Here is a 20,563-nt window from a genome sequence, read left to right as displayed (position 1 = left end):
TCACCTCTCCTTATTAATTCTCCTGAGCGCCAGTGAGTGGAAAATGGGAGGGAATCTGGGATGGAGAGCCTTGTCGTTTCTGGAGCACGGTGCCCTCTGCGTGGATATTCCTGGAAACCTTCCACAGGGCGTCCTTGGCTGGGGCAGGAAGACTTGGGGCAGAGCGGGGGTGGAGGTTTTAGTCTAGCAGTGTGGTTCCAAAAGGGCCCAGTGTTCCGGAGCAGCTAGCTCCCTGGTCCCTGTCCTAAGACAGCCCTCATCTCTTCCCGGGAGCTGAAGAGGCTGATTTAGGGCTCAAGCCAGGCATGCCTACCCATCTCAGATGGACTTTCTAAGGAGAGGGGTGGTGGGTGGCTTGGTGTGGCCCAGAGACCAGACCACAGGCCAAGAGGCTTGGTTCTGCCCCTGCTTCCCTCTTCTCCCTGGCCAGGCATGTTCCACCCGGGGCCTCAGTTTCCCCAGCTATAAAAAAGAAAGGGTTCCACAGGGCCCTTCTTCTAGTCCTGACACTCCAGGTATCCATTGGGTTAACTAATAAAGCGCCAAGGTCCCTCTGAGGAGCCAGACAACCCCATTCCCCTGCCTCGCTCAGCCAGGACCAGGCTAAGGGGCTAGTTCAGCTCAGGGAAGAGAGTTCAGATCTGCAGATGCCTCTTGATCTAAGGCCTCCTGCAAGGCCCAGGGGAATCGCCACTAAATGGCCCATTGCACCCAGGGAACAGCTTTTCTGTCCCTAGGGCTCTGGGGCTGGCGGGTGGCTGCTGACCTGAACGCTCTGTGGCCAGAAGGAATGGGGCTGAAACTCACAGATGTGACTTGGGGAGCCTGGCAGACGGGACACCAGGAAATGTCCTTCTGATTATCACAGGGTTTTAAAAGCAGGAAGAGCCTTTACAGATCATCTAAACCCCAGGTTTATTCATGAGAAAATAACCACAGACAGGGACAGGGCTTGTCCAAGTCCACCCAGCGAGGCTGTGATACTGTCCGTGGCCCTACCTCTTGGCCAGCTTCCTGTGACCAGCATCCGTGTGTTCCAGACTGGCCTGACTGCAGGTGTTATATGGGTTATTGGTTAGAAATTCAGAGTCCAAAACCCAACTCTAACTCACAGAATCAGACTCCAAGAGAGAGGTCTAAGAACAGGCATTTAAACAAGTGCCCCCTGGTCTGTGTGCGTTGGCGCTTTGGAGAAGAGCCATATTGAAGTGTCATCCTGACAGTTCCCACCCTAGAGCTCCAGAGAGGACTCAGAAGGCCAGCATCGCTGGAGAAGGGAAGTATGTAGGTCCTGCATCTAACAGGTGCCAACCTCAAGCAGATGGTCCAGTGCTGAGGGGTGGGGGCGTCTCTCTCAGGGCATCTATTTACAGTCAACAGGGAAGCCTGCCATTGCTGCATTCCAGCCCCTCAGCATCCCTGCAGGCAACTGGGTTTCTCCCCACTTATAGATGAGGAAACAGAGGGAACCAGTGACGAAGTAACTTGTCTAGACTCACCCACTTGATCGGGTAGAGCAGGGATTTGAGCCCCAAAGTGTCTGTCCCAGGTGGTGCTAGTGGTAAAGAACCTGACTGCCAGTGCAGGAGACAAGTGACTCAGGTTTCACCCCTGGATTGGGAAGATCCCCTGGAGAAGGAAATGGCAACCCACTCCAGTATTCAGCCTGGAGAATCCCACGGACAGAGAAGCCTGGCGGGCTACAGTCCATAGCGTTGCAAAGAGTCGGACACGGCTGAGCGACTTTCCACGTGTCTGTCCTGCTTAAGTGCGCGTCCTACTGTGTGCTGTACGCACAGACACCAGTGGGCCCACGGGTGGTGAGCTCTCCAGCAGCAGAGGTGGGCAAGCAGCCGCTGGAGGATCTCGGCAGGTAGGGATGACCTTGAACAACCCTCCTGGAGCTGTGACTGGGGAGAAACTAAGCTGGATAAAGGGTGCAAGAGTGTTCATTGTGTTTCTTCCACACACAGAGAAAAATGGTCCAGATTATTTCCAGGTTCTAGTTCACTACGGTCCTCTTGGCTCAGTCATCAGAGCTGCCAGGCAAGGGACATCTAGGGGCCTCAGCTGAGGGCATTTGTTGGGGGTGGAAACAGTGGGGTGAAGGGGGTTAGCTCAGCCAGACAGTGACAAGGGTGGGGGATGACTAGGGTGGGGAAGGGAGCGCAGCAGGGACCACCTGGCGAGGGCTGTCCCATGCTAGACCATCCAACGACCAAGGGTAGGCCAGATGGAGAGGCACCGGGGAGCATTCCACGGAGGCTACGAAGCAGAGATGCTCCCACACGAACTGAAACAGGCCCCCAAGGACGCCTCAGGATGGCAACGAAGGGTCCCAAACAGCTGTGAGGCAACACGCGCCACTTCCCGAACTGGAACTGAAGAAGGGCAAGAAGCACTTGACAGGGGAGACAGGGGAGACAGGAAGGGGCTCCCGCACGCCCCCTGCTCTCCAGTAACCAGAGGAGTATGGCAGGCAGGGGCTGGTGCTCTCCAGTCAGCTCTCTAGGGGCGTTCTGTGGTCCTCATAACCTGGGGACTCTAGAAGTTTCCCTGAGCACCATCCACACAGCAGCCACGGCAGACCGACACCTGTGGGACCACATTGAGGTGACCGCCTCCTCCCCACACCCCCACTGGCCACGGCTCAGAATGGACACATCTGACAAATAGACGCGATGGTCAGGGAGCCGGGGCTGAAAGGGCGCATATGCACCAAGCAGCGCACGATACTATTTCTCACAACCTGTGCACAGCCTCAGAGTCCTTCTTGACACAGCCTGCCCAACACATTCAAAACCGGCATGCCGGATAAAACCTCCTTGCCATCTCCCAAGGAAGCTGAGGGCACAGAGCCCAGGTGCCTGCTGGCTTCCTGCTGCTGTTTAGCACTGGCGTACCAGGACCTTGGGCTTTCCAGGTGGTGCTAGTGGTAAAGAACCTGCCTGCTAATATGGGAGACAAAAGGACTCGGATTCGATTCCTGGGTGGGGAAGATCCCCTGGAGGAGAGCATGGCAACCCACTCCAGTAATTTTGCCTGGGAAATCCCATGGACAGAGGAGCCTGGCGGGCTACAATCCATGGGGTTGCACAGAGTCGGACTCGACTGAAGCAACTTAGCATGCATACCAGGACCTTGTGGACATGGTTCAGAGCTTCCCTGAGTCTTCAAGGGGTATTCACTCCAGCAGGGAGGGGGCAGGGGTCCCACAGAGGGAGGATGAGCCAGCACCTGAAACTCCTGACTTTCTGCCACAGTGCCGGAGTGGAGGCAAGCAAGAGGGCGACTGTCAACTGAGCAGGCAGCAAAGCGCAGCTGCCAGGGCTGTGGGTGACAAAGAGGAAAGTCAGCTCCAGACGGTGGGGCTGGAGCCCCTCCGGGTGGGCAGGGGCAGGGCCAGGCTCCAGGACGACAATTCCCTTCTCCCAGCTCCTGTGCCTGGAGCTGGCCCTGCTCCATCATCTCCTGACCCTGTGGGGAACCTCTGGGTTCACAGGTACACCCGCTGGGCGCCTCTGCAATTCAGACTGCATCCTGGATGATGTGGGAGGGGGTGGAGGACAGGGGCGTCCTCCCTTCCTGGGCTCCAACCCCCAACCCTGTTTTCTAGGGGAGTTGGAAAGAAGCTGGGGGTGACAGGGGCAGGGACTGGCCCCTATTGTGGCATAGCCTGTGAGAGGCACCTCAGTCTGGGGCTGTTTGGGGATGAGGTGGGGAAGCTCACAATTGCTGGAAGCTCTTTTGGGGGGAATGGAACCCTCACATAATTTCTCCTCTATCCTCATTGAGGTTCAGTCAACTGGGTATGGGCTACAGTCTTGCCTGATTCGATTTACCTTTCTGACCAGTGCGACGTGCCCAGTTCTTTATTCTGAACAGCAGGATGGCAGCAGCCTTGTCTTACAGAGAGCACACTGGCTTTGCAAGCTCTCATCTGCAAAACTTCCTTCCCCTGCTTCAGTTTCCCCCCGTGTGAACCAGAAAACCAGGGTCACCAAGGCTGCACGTGGTCAACTACGGCAGCTAAGAACCACACATGGCCACTGACCACCGAAGTCTGAAACGTCTTCTCTGCATTAGATACACAACAGCCTTCCAAGACTGAGCATGAGAAAAGAGTATAAAACATCCAATATGCTATTATCCCAACATGTAATGAATACAAAATAAAAGATGATGTGCCCGACGGTCTGCTGAGCACCCTGCAGGGCATCAGAGCAGAAGGAGAGGGTGGAGAGCTTAGGATGGAAACAACCAGGGCCTCTGAGGACTGGAGGCCTTGGAGTCCCCGGGGGGCCAGGCCATGTCCATACCTGGGGGAGGGGAAGCGCAGCTTGAGGAAGGCTCCGAAAAGGTCCAGCTCTACAGCAACAGGGCCAAGGGCTCTGGAAGCAGGAGCAAGCGCAGAAGAAAGGTGCAGCCTGGCGACAGGTGGTAACGATGGGGAGGGGGCAGCACAGTGGAGCTGCAGCTTAGGACACTGGCCGGCAGCTAGTGTGTGGTGTGGCCGTGAAAAAGGCTGGGGCCAGACGGTGGCAGCCTTGATGCCAGGCTGAGTCGGCCTGGCACACAGCTGGCACTTACAGGAAAACTGGCTGGCCAGGGATGGGGACTCAGAAAGATGCTAAGGGCATCCAGATGAGTGGAAACCACTAGGGCCCATCGCCCACCTCACAGGTCACAGATACCCTCCAGGCCTGCAGTTCTCCAGGAGCCCACCCTCTGGCTCCTTCTCTCCTCGGAAAAGGACAATTTATTTATTCATGAGCATACACCCGCTCCCGCCAGGCAGCCAGCTCCTGGACACCTCACTTCTAATTATAGCAAGAATTTCATTAGTGCTGGAGGGAAATGCTGGGTTTCCAGCTGCCTCTGCTAGTGGACGCAGGCCTCCCCCCTCTCCCCTGCCCTAGCTTGTGGCCAGGACGTATGCCCAGGACGGCACAGAGGGGCAGCCATGGGGGCAGATCTCAGCCAGGAGATCAGGCTCCATCCTGAGTGGCTGGCACAGTGAGGGTTCATGGGGATGGGATGGTGGTCATCCCCAGCGGGTGGGAGAGGGGGACTCATCACACGCGGCTCAAAGCCTCCAAGCAGCGGGACTGTGGGCTGCTGCCTTGGATACCCTGAAGAGAAAGGTGGGAGGGAGCTGTGTGTTGCCAGAGTTGGGCAAACAGGGGGAAAGGTAGGCGCTTCGGAGCCTGGGAGGTCTCAGTTCTGCGGAGTCCTGGGATGACGGAAGTGATGACGCAGAGCTGGGAGGGAGGCAATGGGGCTGTGGGACTGCCACTGTGAGAAGAGAGGGGAGCTGGGCAGGGGAGAGGAGTCCGCACAGAGAGAATCAGACAGAAAGAGACAAAGACACGGAGGGCAGGCAAACAGAGAGACAGACAGACAGACACACACACACACGAGCTGGATTTGCAGGCCAAGGAGAGAAGTAAAAACACTGGGCCAAGTTGGTCAGGCTGTTCAGAGGACTACCCAAGCAGACCCCTGCCTCCCCCCGGGGGCCTGGCTGCACCCACCCACTCTTAGGACTAGACTCAGGCATTGGCGTGGTCAGCAGGGCCCATCTGGCCAGTCTGAATGTGAGGCTGAAGCCAGGCCTCATGTATGGGGATGGCCTGAGGTGCCAAGGTCTTGCTGGGAGCTGCACACGTGGGTGGGGGCACTCTCCTTTTCTTGCACACTCACACATATTCACACACTTTACACCCTCATACGTAGCCTAGCTAATCACACACACATCGCCTCTCACCGGTTCAGGCGCACACACTGGCACACACACCCCAGCACACCTTCCTTCCCTCCAGGGAACAGGCTCCAAAGCATCCGAGTCCTGCATGGACATGCCCCTTTCTCAGTCTCCCCTGGGGGCCCTGGGAAGGAGCTCCAGGGGGAGAGGCTTTCCTCTCTGCCAGTCCAGCTTCCTCGGTGTCCATCCTGGGGAGCCTCATGCTCTCCCCCAAAGTCAGGAAAGCTCTAAGCCCCTCAGTCTGCTGCCTGAGTGGCACAGCTTGCATAGTTTCTAGTGACGAGGAACTCACTACCTCTCCAGAAAGCAGCTTAAAAAAAAGTCTCCAGACAGCTCAGACTCTTGGAAAGTTGAACTTGAGGACACCTCAGTGAGGTTGCCGCCGAGGGGCCTGAGCTCTGCTGGCCAGTCTGTCAGTCAAGACTGTCCTTTCATCATTGGCTTGGAAAGTAACACAGCCAGCCAATCACCCCGGCTTTCACTCTACATTAGAATAGAACCAGAGAATCAGTGTCCTACAGGATCCCCTCCTTGACTGATGACTGCTAACGAAGACCCAAGAAAATCATTCATTCATTTATGCACTCAATTGATAAACCATCAACCAGGCAATGACCATGTGCTGGGGAACTCGGATACGCCCCCGATCGTTTAAAATTCCTTCCTAGTCTGACAACTTGACTTTCGCCCATTTTATAGGTCAAAGGTGAGACCAAGGGGAAGCAGAGACTTGCTTAGAGTCACACTGGGGGCTGATGGTCAAAGGCAGAGCCTCACTGGTGACGCTGCAGGCACTGACCATCTGCCAGCCCCGGGAAGGACGGGAGAAGGCCGCACGTCTGCCACCCCCATCCCCAGCCGTTTCTAGGACACCGAGGTATTGATTACCACCCTCGCCTTGGAGCGGTTTTCTTTCCTTTTCTTTTTTTTTCCACCAAGGCTTTCTATCCTCCTCTTTTTTTTTTTTTTTTAAAGAATAAACTCCAAGCCGCTCCTATGATTAATTACCAGCTGCCTAATGCTCCTCCACGAGCAATTTCTGGAAAGGGAATGAATTACCTTGAAAAACATCCGAAAAGAGAACCCACCGTGAAGGAGAATTTCAAAGGTTACCTTACAATTAGCAATGGGTTCCCCTAGCCTGATCGAGTTGCCGGTAGGTCCTGTGGGGAGGGACAGGCCACCAGCCCTCAGGGGCCACCCACTGGCTCCTGAGGGCCACCAGGCTTGGAGGGCTGGACAAAGGCCGCCCGGCAGAAATGGGGGTTGTTTCTTGGGCACCCACCTTGGGCCTGCCCTGTGGCTCTGCCCCTGATCTCTAAGGCATCGTGGGCTGCTTAATTCTAAGGTATCTCTCCTGGTTCAAATCCCCACTCCACCACTTACAGCTCTGTAGGTTTCTTAACCACTCTGAGCCTCCAGAGAATGAAGCATTAAACACACCTCCACATGGGATTACTGAGTGGGGAAATATGCATTTACGGCGCGCAGTGCCTGGTACACAGCCGACTCTCACCCAGCTGTAACACTTGGAATATTCCAGGTTTCTAAGCATCCTCCTAACAGCCCTCTCAGCTGTATAATTATCCTCGTTCAGATGAGAATTCTCACGGAAGTGAAAGGACTCGCCCAAGGTCACGAGGAGGATAGGAGGAAGCCAGGATTTCCTATGGCAGGAAGGGAGATCAGAGTCTGCTCCCTGGTTCCAGCGCCTGAGTGAAGCAGAGGATCCCCAGGGCTCGCCTGAGTGTGGGTACCTGGGAGCACTGGGGTCTCAGGAGAGATGCTGAGAGCAGTGGGGAGAGCATCGGGTGGGGCCTCCCACCAGGACGAAGACTCGAGCTCCCCTGGCTGGGCCCCAGAGCCTTGGGACAGAGGGTCCTGGCCCAAGTCAGCATTTCTGAGACAGCCTCTCATCTCTGGGTTGGGAGCCACCGAATAAAGAGGGATTACATGGGTGGCCCTCTGGCTCAGGGCCAACTGTCATCAACCCTGAAAAGCCACTCTGTGATGAGACATGCTGGTGTCGGGGCCGAGGCAGGCCTGGGAGGCTCAGCTTGGGACCCTCGGGCTCCAGCTGCTTCCGGGAGCTCCCTGGGGGCCCAAGCCGCCTCATCAGGCTGAATAACCACTTGGTGTCCATCCATGGTTGAGCCCTCAGGGAGGAGGGATGGTGGGAATGGAGGTGTGCGAGAAGCAAGGGAAATGCCAGATCCTGAGCGTTTGCTGTGTCCAGCTGTGCCGGTGCACATGTGGGGTCAGGGGCGTGGTGCCCAGCCCTCTTTCATAGACAGGTAAACTGAGGCACAAAGGAACCACACAGGGTCATGGTGGATGAGAGGCAGGGCCAGAATTTGCATGCAGGCACTTTGACCCCAGACTTGTGGGTGCTCAGGGGACTGTGGGAGAGAGAGGGTGGGGCAGCCATGGCCCCCATCTCAGTGAACAGGCTTCTCTGCCCATCCCGCCTCTTGCTGTGTGGCTACCATGTTGCTTGGCACATGAGGCCCCTGTGCCACGGGGCTGAGTGGTACAGACAGGGCTGCTGAGCTAAGGCTGGGGACGTCAGACCATCCCACTTCCTGCGTGCATCTCCCACCCCTGCCGGGCAGCCACTGTAGACACAGGCCAGGCCTAAGAGGCCCCGAGAAGTTCTTTTGAGGACCAATGAGATCTCAGTGGGGGTGGGGTGGGGGCTGCATCCAGTCCCACCCAGGCTGTGCAGCAGTCAAAGGTGCAGAGTGCTGGGGCCAGCACCTCCCCCACTCAGGACACGCCTCCTGCCCCTTCCTCGAGCATCCAGGCCAAGCCGCCCCCACCAGCCCGGCTGCACACCTACCTCAGTGACCCGTGAATCACCAGCGTCCCACGTGCCGGTCAGCAGCTGGCGGTTCCTCCGCCTCACTCCAGCTCCATTCTCCTGCAATGAGAAGGGTGGTCAGGGACCACTCCCAGTAGGGACCCCAGAACTGACCTGCGGCCACAGACCCCCACCCACCTGCTGGAAAGTTCACTGTTGGCTAAATCAAATCATCCCCACTGGACAGATGGGGAATATGAAGGATGGAGAGGAAAAGGGGCCTAATGCCAAGGGGCCCTAAGAGGCCCCCGACACCCCACAGCTGCCAGTTACTGGCTGTGTGACTGTGGGTAAGCGCCTGGCCGCTCCGGGTTTCAGTTTCCTCACCTTGCAAATGGAATCACAGGGATCTCTCTGAGGGTTTCTGGGAGGATCTAAGGGCCTATGGTGACAAAAGCACTTGATATTCATTCATTCACTCAAGAAACATTTAGCGAACACCCTGAGCTGTAAACAGGATCATAGATCAGCCCTTGTGGGGACTCATAATAGGCAAAGAATCAAACAACACATAATTAAAAGTGGTATCTGCCAGGGTGACACAGCATAGACTCAAGGTTCAGGGCTGTCTCTTTGGGGAAGTAAAGTTGAAGGATGAGCCAGAGAGAGGCAGGCCAAGATGCATGGAACAGTGTTCCAGGCATGGGGAACAGTATATGTGAAGGCTCCAACAGGGAAAACACCCTGGCTCAGCAGAGTACTTGAGAGAAGGTGGTGTGGTGGAGGAGGGAGGTGGGGAGGTGAGAGGGCCAGAAGGCAGGGCTGACCATCACAAGGGTGGATGGGAGGGTCTCAGCAGCTGAGCCGCGTGAGCCTGGGTCTAGTTTGAGAAGATCCCCCAAGGATGCCAGGAAGAAGGGCTTTGAAGGGACAGGAAGAGGCAGGGAAACCAGTGGGGAGGCTGCCCCTAGAGTCTGGGCCAGAGACAGTGGTGTTCAGAGTGGAGGGAGCAGAAGGCAGAAGTGGAAGTATCTTCTTCCACTGGGCGGAAGTGGAAGGGGCACTGGGCGGATGAGGACCCCAGACCCTGTTCCCCCAATGCAGTGGCTTCACCTGCCCCATCTCCACAATGGGCCAGCCATACTGCCCTCTCCTCCCCACCCACAGGGCCCCTCAGGAATCCAGAAGGGCCAGATCCAGACCCCAGACCCAGACCCTGGCAGGCTAGCTTCTCTGGAGTCCTGGCTGTGGGGTGGGAGCCACAGAGACCCGAGTTGGAGTCCCAGCTACAAAAGCATCTCGCTGGGTGGCTCCGGGTGGTTGCCATGCTCGCGGCACCTGCGTGCCCTCCTCTAAGAAACAGGAAACCTGCCAGCAGGGCTGAGTGCCTCTTGGGATGAGGCCTGTGGCTACCACGGGAGTGGGTGTGCACAGGCCACATGAAGGCTGGGTTCCCACATGTGTTGGTGACTGGTGGAGGGGTCAGACCTGCTGTGCAGTGGGCAGGGTTCCCAGGGAGCCAAGTGTGTGCCTATGGCTTCAGTAAGGGGCACCAGGGCCTGGTATTTAAGAAGTGGGCTCAGTACTGTAATAAAATTGATCTGGATCAAGTCCTGGGTTCATCCCCTTACCATGTGGCTTTAGGCAATTTCTTAAACTTCTCTGGCCCCCAGTTTCCTCATCTGTGGGAGGTGATAAAGCGATAAAAGAAGGGGTCCACTCTCAAGGAGTGGTACAGATAGTATAAGGTAATGCATTTGAGTGCCGGACACACAGGTCGCTTTCCAGCCATGTTAGGTGAGGTGAAATTACTTCCAGGAGCTGGTGCTGGGCTCCATGGAGCACTGGGCCCCTAAACCTCAGGCTCCCACAGCCCGGCTCAGCACCCCCACTCCACATGGGAGAGAGAATCACACACCACATGGGAGAGAGAATGTCTCTGGGGCCTGACTCTGACTCTGGCAGGCCCCAAACTCTGCTCACCGTGGGGACACAAATGGCCCTTGACTCCAACTCTCCCATTTCACAGAGGAGTACAGTGAGGCCTGGAGAGGGCAGCACCTGCCCCCGTCCCGGGGTCATGCAGCAAGTCAGAGGCTGGGGCAGAACAGGAATCAGCCTCCTGCTTCCCCACCGGCCACAGCACAGTCCTTTCCCAAAGGCAAGCTGGCCGCAGACCCGCTGACAAAGAGAAAATAATTATTTTGGCAGCTGAGACAGAAGCCAGAGCCGGAAAGTCCTCGTTCACTCGGTGAGCAATGTCCCGGCCCCGAGGAATGACGCCCGCCCATCCTGCCTCGAAGAGGTGCTCCAGCTCATGGTGCACACACACACGTCTCTCCGCCCCAGGCACCCTTGGTTCTTTGCTGTTGGACTTGTGCAAAGAGGCAAATAGACCAAGGTCACACAGAAAGGGTATCACACAGAGGGTCACCAGGATATGAACTCAGGCCCTGATTAGGGACTATGAGCCTTAGGACTATGAGCTCATAGGACCCTTCCCTATGAGTCTGCATTGGACCCTCATCTGGGAAGGAGAAAGGACCAGGAGCTTACCTGAACTTGGTCCACATTGGGGACTATTCCTGTGATACTTCTTTAGCCCTCAGCGAAATGCTATGAAGTGGAAACTAAATAGCACCCCCAATTTACACATGAGGTCTAGAGAGCTTCTGTAGCTTCCTAAGGTCACACAGGTAATGCAGAGTGAAAAGTAATAAGAACAGAGGTGGGCATGAGTGGGTGATCTGTCCACACAGACTCAGCTTGTTCAAGATGACCAACTGGACACCCGGGCTCCCTTGTCTGTGCCCTGGGCCCCACTCACGCTGGCTGCACAGACAGGTTGGGGTGGAGGTGAGGAACTCAGGCCCAGGCGGGGCTGTGAACACACAGGTGAAGTCATCCGCCCTCCTCCCTGGCCCCCTGGGTGCCCGTAGGTGAGCCTCACCACCTGTAGGGCTCTGGCCACCTGGGGAGACTGGGAGAGGCATCCCACGTCTGCACCCAGTCTGGCCAGACCACAACCGTGAAGGACATAGATTCACACAGGCGAGTGTGCTCTGCTTAAAAGGCCCTCCGTGCCACGGAGCGAAGGGCAGCCTGAGACTCAGGGCTGAGAGGGGTGGTGGGGCCCACCCAGACTCCCCAGGGGATGGGGTCCCCACTGCCCAGAGACAGGGCTCTGCTGAGGACTCTCCCTCTGGGTTGGATGAGGGGGACGTCCCGACTACAAGGCCGCATCGGCAGGAGGGGTAGAAGGGGAGGTGTGCAGACCACAGGTTGAAATGTACTTCCACTTTCATCTCATGTCTGGCACTCCCAAGGGCTCCCAAGGGCAGGACAGGGTGGGAACGAGCTCCCTCTTTGCAGAGCAGGACAGTGAGCTCCAAGGGAGGGTAGAGTTGCCAGGGGTGAAATGGCTAGAAAGTGTCAAGGTTGGGTCTGGGACTTGGCAGAGGTTACTTGGGGTGGGGACTGTCCCAGGACCCAGATGGATTCTCCCAGCCCCACCCCCTTCCCATCCCTTCCTCCTCTAGGGATCCCCTGGGAGGAAGGACCCACCTGGGTGTGGGCTTGAGTGCAGGCACCAGGCCAAGTGGACTGGGGCCGGGGCTGGTCCAGAGACACGCAGGGCCGACTGGGGATTCCGGGAGGACAGAGGTGCCCGTGCCACGGTGCATCCGGGATGTGGGGCTCTGTGGCAGCTCTGTGACAGTGGCCAGAGGCCCATGGCTAAGTGACCAGTGTGCTCTAAGCCACCAAGGGTTGGGAGCCCAGATTCTGGACCGGAGCCTGGCCCTGTCCTCAGAGGTAAGGTCCAGGGCAAGGATGGGTAGAGCTGAGTTTGAATCCCTATTCTGCCCTTTAATGTTGGGTGACCTTGAGCAAGTCACTTGGCATCTCTGAGCCCCTATCTCCTCTCTAAAAAGCGACTACTCACTCCTTCAGCTACTCATCCGCCAAGAGAGGCTTCACATTGACCTTGTAGAGCCTGACATTGGCCAGAGCACTGACCTATCCACAGGCTTCTGGGAGAGGGGCTCGGGCTGCCCCAGTGTGGTCTCTAGGGCGTGGGAGCACAGCAGTGGCAGTGCTGAGCTGAAGTTCTGGACTCTTGTCAACTGCTGCTAATCATCACACGTGCCCCTCATGTTCCGGTGGCTGTGAGAGCTTCACAAGACGCGGGAACATAGACGCAAGTGCACCCACATACAGGTCAGTAACAGGTCAGTGAATGGTGACTGTCAAGGTCACAGGTGGCCAAGTGCAGGCCAGAACACGGTCATGTGGGCACCCACCCAAACTGAGTCCAACCTGCTGTTCCACGGGCTGAACTGACCAGCACTGTCTCCCACATGAGTCTGACCCTCCTCATCTGTCGGGCCAGGCAGCTCTTCCCACCCTCACTTTACAGGTGGCCGAGCAGCTTCTGGTACTGCGGGCCAGGGGCCCTGTCTGGGAAGGTGGCCTCAGACCCAACTCCCAGGGTCGTCGGGGAGACACGGGTTCCTTCACCTCAAAGACCCACCCAGGGACGCATCCCCTTACATGACCCTGGGAGCAGGCCCCCTCGTCCTCCCCTGGCGGCCAGTGCTGGCTCCGGGAGCAAGGCAAATATTTACCCCGATGGTTATCCAAACCGGGCCAGCCGCCCCGCCTCCCGCATTCCTGGAATACATGTTCCCTGACCTCACCAAGCTGGGGGAGGGGGAGGAATCCAGACGTGGACGAGACAGACCGAGGGTCCGGGGCCTCGTGGAAGCCAAGGCCTGCCGGCCAGGAGGAAAAAGGTGGCTTCGGGTTGTCTCTCCAGCTACTTACCCACTAGGGGAGGCCCCTGCTGACCTTGTAGAGCGGGGCATTGGCCAGAGCACAGAGCTACCGGTAAGCCCCTGGGGGAGGGGGCTGGACCACCGCGTTTGGCACGGTGGGCGGGGGGGGGGGGGCTGCACCAATGCCAGTCTAGGCCTGCAGTTCAGGGCTGTCACTAGGCCTCAGGCCCTCACACCTGCTGCCAGTAACACACGTGCCTGTGTACACCCATCGTGCTCAAGATGTGAGGGACTCAGGCTGCCAGAAACCTGGCGCGTTTGCTGCCTGCCAGAGCCCTTCCTCGATAACCCAGAAGCTGCCAGTGCCTCAGCCCATCCTCAGCACAATCCTGTCACCAGGGAACCGTAAGCCCATTTTACAGATGAAGAAACCTCGCAGCAAATACCAGTGGTCACGCAGCTGAAAAGTGGAAGAGTGTGCCCTGTCTTACCTCAGACCACACTTTCAACAGTTCTGCAGTCCCAGCTCTGCCCATCGGAACCCTGTCCACCCTCTGATGCCCCAAGGACCGCCTCCACCATGCTGCCTTCCCTAACAGTCCCCTCAAGTGAGCTTTCCCTGCCCTGAACTTCCAGATATGTGGACAGTATTTCTTTCTTTCTCCTGGCATGATTAAATTGGGTGTCTGGTTATCTCCTGTTGTGAGACCCTTGCACTCACTCCACGCACAGCGGGGTTGAGCTCAGAGGCTCAGCGAGCCCTGAGTGTTCAGGAGAGGCCTGAAATCCTGAGTCTTTTCCCCAAAGGACAGTAGCTGCATTTGGTCTCAAGGAAAAGATAAGTAAATAGACCTAGGAAGCTGGTTGGTTGGGGTCTGGGCAAACTCCTGGCCCAGTCTGCCTGAGAATCACAAACTTGGCTCAGTGATCCCGTCTGTCTTCACTTTCCCTGAGAATAGTTGGAGCTGTCCTCACAGCCTGCCCACGCCCAGCACGTCTGGTCTGGCCCTGCCCTGCAGGTCCTCACTGTGCGCCCCTCTCTGCGTGCCCCTCGCTTTCCTGCCTCCCTTTCCTGCCGGGAAACTTCGCAAGTGACTGGGGCAGGGCAGACCAGCAGGTTCTGCTGCATGAGTGCAGGCCTGGCACGTCTGTTGCTGGGCCCTCAGGGATGCCTCTAAGTGGGAGGAGCTGGAGATGCCCAGTGCCAACCTGGGTCCACACCTTGGCACCGTGGGGACCCAAACAGTGGGTGCTGGGGAAAGGAAGAGGCTCCCAGAACCTCCCTCTCTGAGACATTTCCCAACATTTGGAAAATGGGGGCTGTAAATGGACTTGTAGGGGACGTTCCTTCATGTTTGTTTATTCCATCTGTTCACTTCCTTCTCCTGACAGTAATGACGCTGCCTACCATGTGCTGGAGGAGGAAGAGGAGAAGAGGAAAGAGTAGGGGTGGACGCTGGGCAGAGGAGGACAGGGTCAACATCGCCAGCCTGGATACTTCCCAAGGGTGTTTGCACACTGTCCATTCGAGGTGGGCAAGACACAGAGTAACTCTAGGACAGAGTGCTGGGGAGCAGCAATGGGGGCTCGGGGGCATCGAGGTCGTGGGCAGAGTCTCTCAGGCAGGAGGGCACCCCTTCCAGGCAAAGGCCCATGGTCTTGTCAGGAGAAAAGCCTCAGACTGAAGAGACAATGATAGATGAAATCAGGAGCAGGGACAGCTGCATTCAAGGGCACTTGCAGACACATCCGTGAGGGCCCCACCAAAGCTTCACCCAGAGCCCAAGCCTGATTTGCTGCGTTTTCAAGGCCAGGATAGAGAGGCACCCCTCGGGAGAGCCCTATCAGAGGGAAGTCCTCACGGTCTCCACTGAGCATCACCCAGGCCCTAAGGAGCAGCATTCATCCATCCTGACTCTCAGAGGCACTCTAGCTCACGGTGTACATGTGTGCCGAACCACCTAGCCTTCTGGCGTCAGGCTTGCACGAAGGGGCAAACTGAGACCAGACAGAGCTTGGCTGCGATGTGTGGCTTGCTCCCAGTAGAGGAAGAGGGGAGTGGCTCCCTTTCCCCCAAGCCATCAAATGAATAATTTCTCCTCTAATCGAGGGGTGAGGTACAACATGGACTAAGAGTGCATAATGTGGCTCTAGGTTTGACACAGCAGAATGCATGTATAGACTAGCTCTGCTATTCACTGACCTGTGAAGCTGGGCAAGGAACTTCGCTTCTCTGGGCCTCAGTTTCCTCATCTGTAAAATGGGGACACTGAGTCGCTCCTCTCACAGGGCTGCAAGGATGTAACTAGATTACACCCACACTGCACCTGCGCAGGAAGGGCTCAGTAAATAGGGCCGCTCATTGTTCTCACTGGCTCAGGTCTGCTGTCAAGTACAGACCTGGGGTCTTGCTGGGGATGGAGGCACTGGGTCTCTTACCAAAAAGATGGAGAAAGATCCTGAGAAGATGAATCCTGGCTTCAGACCCTCTCTGAGGCCAATTTAAGAGTCAGTCCGGTGGCTCTGCTCCCCAGAGACGGCCTGCACCCAGGAGGGGAGGCCTCCTGTCACTCCCCACAGAATGGCCAAAGGTGCCAAGCATCCTCTAGATACAAATGCCGTGCCAGGGGCTCTCTTCCACACTCACCACGTCATCAGACACCATGGGTGGGCATAACCTTATGCTTCCCAGGGATTAGGATCTTGTCCAGAAAGGTGTCTGACTGGGGCTGGCCAAAGTAGGGCCCCTGCCACACACCTGGGTAATTGCCACTCCCAATGTTGATGACTGAAACTGAATTTTCAGCCAGTGGCCCCTCTTAGGGGCTTTGTCTCTTGCACCTGTTCACTCTACTTGGGGTGGTCTGGCTCTGCACTGCCCATCTGAGCTCAGCCCTGGAGGAACCTCATCCCCACCCTAGTGATACCCCTGATCCCCAATTCCCTGCAGCATTCATGGGGCCTGGCAGAGACTCTCAAAAGAGGCTGTGGAGGCCCTTGGTCTCTGCCTGCCACCTTGCAGAGTAGGGGACTGAAGTCCGGAGAGGGGCAGGATGAGAAGCCAGGCCAGCTGTAGTTGGAGGTTAGATGGAGAGCTGAGGACTCACATGGGAGGCCCCTGTCCCTCCAGGTCTCTGTTTCCTGGTCCGGGCTAAGCCTGGCTGGAGAATTAGCCGAGCTGACACGACACCCATGGTTGGTGCAGGACTGGCAGCCTGGACTCCAGGCCCAGGGCAGGCAGGAAGGTCAAGAGGCTGAAGGGCACTCTAGACAGCACACATGAGACACCCAGGACTAAGTGTGCCCAGCGATCCCTTTCCCGGGCCGGGGGCCAGCCCCCGGTAGCCACACTGTCCAAACAGCCGTCCCTCTGGGATTCTGGTCACACGTGGGCCAGGCCGGTCTGAAGCGATGGCTGAGACCCAGGTTTACAGATGCCAGACAAAGGAGAGCAGTGTTCTTGCTTGCGGGAGGTGGCGGGTCAGAGCACGGGCACGGACGTCACCTGGGCCTGGATGAAATCCTGGTTCTACTGCTTGCAAGCCACGTGGCCTCAGCCAGGTCCCTGCACCTCTGCCCACGTCAGTATACTCGACGGTGCAATGGGGAGGGAGAAGGCTGAACCGGGGTAAGTGTGTGGCCCGGCCCCTGGCCCTCAGAGGAGGCCGGCCATGGGAGCTCTGGCTACCCGTAGGGACGACAGCCTTCCCTGTCAGGGCAGCCCAGTGGCGGTCTGCAGGCTTGCTGCTGGGCGGGCTGGGGAAGCAAAGGACTGCAGGACGTGCTAGTCATCCAGCCTGTCCCGAGATGCTCCACCAGTGCAGCGGCCCAGAGGGGCCTCCCATCAGATCTTGTTTACACACAGGTGGGCTCCAGCCCTGACCATCCAAGTGCCTTCCAATCTCGTAGGTCTCCACCTGCCATCTGAAAGTGGGAGAAATGAGGCTTGCCTAACATCCTTGGTTGCTGAGAGGACTCTAGGAGATGGAGGATGGGTCAGGTTTTGTTTCATACCCTGCCCACCTTGGCTGCTCCTGCCTTGCTGGACAGCCCTGTCTGTACCAGGGCCCAGGCCTGTCTGTACCATCACACACCCAGAGCGTGTGCCAGGAGGCACTGAGGACCCCTTGGGTGCTTCCTAGCTGAGGACTAGCCTATGATGCCCCTCCTTCTCTTTTGAGTCCGGAGTCTCTCTGCGCTCTCTTTTTGGCCGTGCCATGTGGCATGTGGGATCCTACTTAGTCCCTGACCAGGGATCAAACCTGCATGCACTCAGCGGAAGCACAGGGTCTTAACCACTGGGCCGCCAGGAAAGCCCGTTTTTCGTTCTTTAAGAAAGAAGGGCCCCTTCAGCTCAGCACCTCGGTGGGACTCTTAGGGGAGACATGCCCCACGTGCCCATCAATCCTTTGGACTGACAGAACCTACCCTCTGGGACTGGACCTCTGGATGGGCCAAGGCCATCCCCCACAGTGGGTGTCTTCTTTCTTCACTCACAGCACCCAGCACAGGACTTGCCCCCAGAATGTTTGCTGGATGGATGAATGAGCAGTGATGGGAAGGGTGGTGTGAAAACAGATTTAGGTCAGAGAACATAGCAGCTGACACTTTCGTGGTGCTCACCACATCCATCCTAAGTCTGGCTCCAACAGACACTGGCTATGCTGGTTAACCCATTAGTCCCCACAGTGAGTCTATCAAGTGGTAGGGTCCTTCCCATTTCACAGACGAGGAAACTGAGGCTCAGGGAATGAAGTCACTTGCCCACAGTGTTAGAAAGTGGCAGAACGACAATTGGTGTAGGCCCCGGGCTCCAGGATCCACGTGCTGGTCCACAGTGCTGCCTGGGGGCTGTGGGGAAGGTGGAGAGAGCAGCTCATCAGAGGCCATCCAGACCAAAGCTTCCTGCCCAGGATCCAGGCCCTGCCCCAGGGATTCAAGCGGTCTAGGGTGGGCTGTCTTGCAAAGCTGCCTGGGATCTCATGGACAGCAAGGGCTGAGAACCCCTGCCCAGCTCCATCCTCACTCTCCAACCAGAGAAACCGTGGCTCAGGGAGGGAGGGGACATGTCCAAGGTTACCCTGGGCGTTGGGAGAGCCTGGGACCCGGAGTCCAGCTCCTCTGACTTCTCCGTCGTGGGCTTGGAGCTCTTGGAAACAGCACTGTGGCCCCAGCAGAGCCGTCCACAGGCGCAGACGCGGGCGGGAGAGATGAGGCAGACAGACGCAGGGAGGCCAGCACAGCAGGCAGCTGGATGACACACAGGCCCAGCAATTCCTGACTCACGGCCACCCATCCCGTGACTCCACCCACCGCCGGTGTCCCCACCCTGGCTCACACTCCACAGCCTGCTGCAGCCTCTGGAGTCCCCTCCCATTTAGGACCAGAAAGCCACAGAGGGAGGAAGCAGCGGCGGGGGCCCCACCCAGGGCTGGGTGGGAAACCCAGACAACCCGAGTCGGGGGGACTTCGGGACACACGGAGGAAGAGGCCTGAGACTGCCCTGTCCTGCCCTGCAGCACCCACACTCCCACCCTGGGCAGGCCAGTGCCCGGTGGACCACGCACCCAGGAGGGGCGCTGGCACTGACACCCACCGGGGCCAGCTTTCGTAGCCACGTGACTCCCTTCGCATCAGGGCCGCACACCTGGACGAGCATGTTAGGTTTTCCAGCTGCCAGGATCTCTCCCAGAGGAGGCATTACTCCTCTGGCCAAGAACCCTCAATGGCTCCCCATTGTCCACGAGGCCCCAGACGGACTCTGACCTGGAGTGTCTGGGCTCTCACCTCTGTACCCTGCCCACATTAATCCCGCTGCCAGGAATGTCCCTGTCCCTGTGGCCTGACGCCCCGGGAAGGAAATTCACAACCTTCCCTCTACTCCCAAGGAGCCATGGAGGTCAGAAGCTATGTTCCCAGAACCTCAAAGACTTCTCACAGCTTCCTATATCTCTGGTTCTCAAAGGCCCATTTGACAGATGTAGAGGCTGAGGCTCAGAGTGGCCATGTGTCCAAGAAGGCTGGAGGCTGAGTTGTTACCACACAGGGCAGGGGCTCCGGCTGCTTGGACCTAAGGTTTTTCCTGTTGCTAACAAGCTCTCAGATGATCCACAAGCTCAGGTGGCCTCGAGTCTATTAGCTCACCCAACGCCATGGCGACTTGGGTCTGCTCACCTTGGCATCCTGACCCTTCCTCCACCCACCATGGGGAACAGGCTGCACCCTCAGATACTGAGCTGGGCTTAGACTGGGGCAGCTGGCTGGGGGAGGTAGGTCTGAGAAGCTGTGTGGCACAGTGGCCAAGAGCACAGACTCTGGGACCAGCTGCCCAGTTCAACCCCAGCGTAACCACCTGAGCAGGTCAATTCACCTGGCTGGGCCTCAGTTTCTTTCTCTGGGAATGGGGACGATAGGATTAGTGAGCTCACAGAGATGCTAAACATGAATTCCTGTATATAAAAGATCAGAGTAGCAGCTCTGAAGACTGCTCTAGAAAGGTCTGGAGTTCTTAGCATTGTTGCCCTGTTCCTCCCTGCACCTTAAGCTCAACATCACAACCAAAGAAAAACCGAAGGCCTCAGAGCACCAACCAGGAGGGAGGAGGAGGACTGGGTAGGGGCAGGAGAATCTGCTCTCAGCACTGCCCCCTCCCAGGCTTCTGGCCCATAGGCTGCTACCGCGGCCTATCTGCCTGAGCAGGGCTGAGCAGAGCAGAGAGAGCTTGGCATGTTCCACCTCAGGTTCTGGGAGGAGGGAGGATGGGGAAGAGGGGAGGAGGTAATGGGGAGGAGGAGGGGGGGAGGGGAGAGGTAGCAGGGAGGAGGGGGGTGCTCCTGTCCAGGCAGAGATGCCCAGTGGGCCCCTGTGTGGTCAGTGGGATGACCCAGAGAGGGGTAATGCCAGCATCACTACTTCCATTCCCCATGAGGACACTGGCAGCACCCACATCTCTCTCCCCGCTTAGGGGCCATCACAGACGCTGTGCCCCACTGAGCTGGATACAGAGATATCTGAGAGGCAGTGGCGTGTGGGCAGGGAGGTCTGGGCCAGTTAACCGCAAACATGGCTGTCCTTACAGGGTAGAGATTCATCCTACCTCCAAACCCTTTATCTCATGGGATGCTCATAGCTGGCAAAGCTTCTTCCTCTCCTCTTTCTACAGAGTGGTCGAGTGACTAGCCCACATGTACCAGCAAGCTAGTGATGGATCCCAAACAAAAAAAA

General features: G+C 57.4%; 1 protein-coding gene and 1 long non-coding RNA gene across 5 annotated transcripts in view; one reads left to right on the top strand and one right to left on the bottom strand.

Moving 5' to 3' along the window:
• The window catches only part of ZMIZ1 (zinc finger MIZ-type containing 1), a 151,051-nt gene extending 142,361 nt beyond the window's left edge, over positions 1-8,690 (bottom strand). For all 4 annotated transcript variants that reach the window (XM_025284815.2, XM_045165585.1, XM_025284816.2 and 1 more), the window contains exon 1: positions 8,604-8,690. The gene's annotated coding sequence lies outside the window, so the exon portion shown is untranslated. The remainder of the gene's footprint in view (positions 1-8,603) is intronic.
• Positions 8,691-13,281: 4,591 nt separating this feature from the next.
• On the top strand, positions 13,282-14,032 carry LOC123333450. The gene is made up of 2 exons (XR_006550867.2): positions 13,282-13,451; positions 13,622-14,032. It is a non-coding gene; the product is annotated as an uncharacterized LOC123333450 (long non-coding RNA).
• The last annotated feature ends 6,531 nt before the right edge of the window (positions 14,033-20,563 follow it).

Source organism: Bubalus bubalis, chromosome 4 (genome assembly GCF_019923935.1).
Source record: "Bubalus bubalis isolate 160015118507 breed Murrah chromosome 4, NDDB_SH_1, whole genome shotgun sequence".
Lineage (NCBI taxonomy): Eukaryota > Metazoa > Chordata > Mammalia > Artiodactyla > Bovidae > Bubalus > Bubalus bubalis.
The sequence above is the reverse complement of the archived record's forward strand: the minus strand, read 5'-3'. Positions and strand labels throughout refer to the sequence as shown.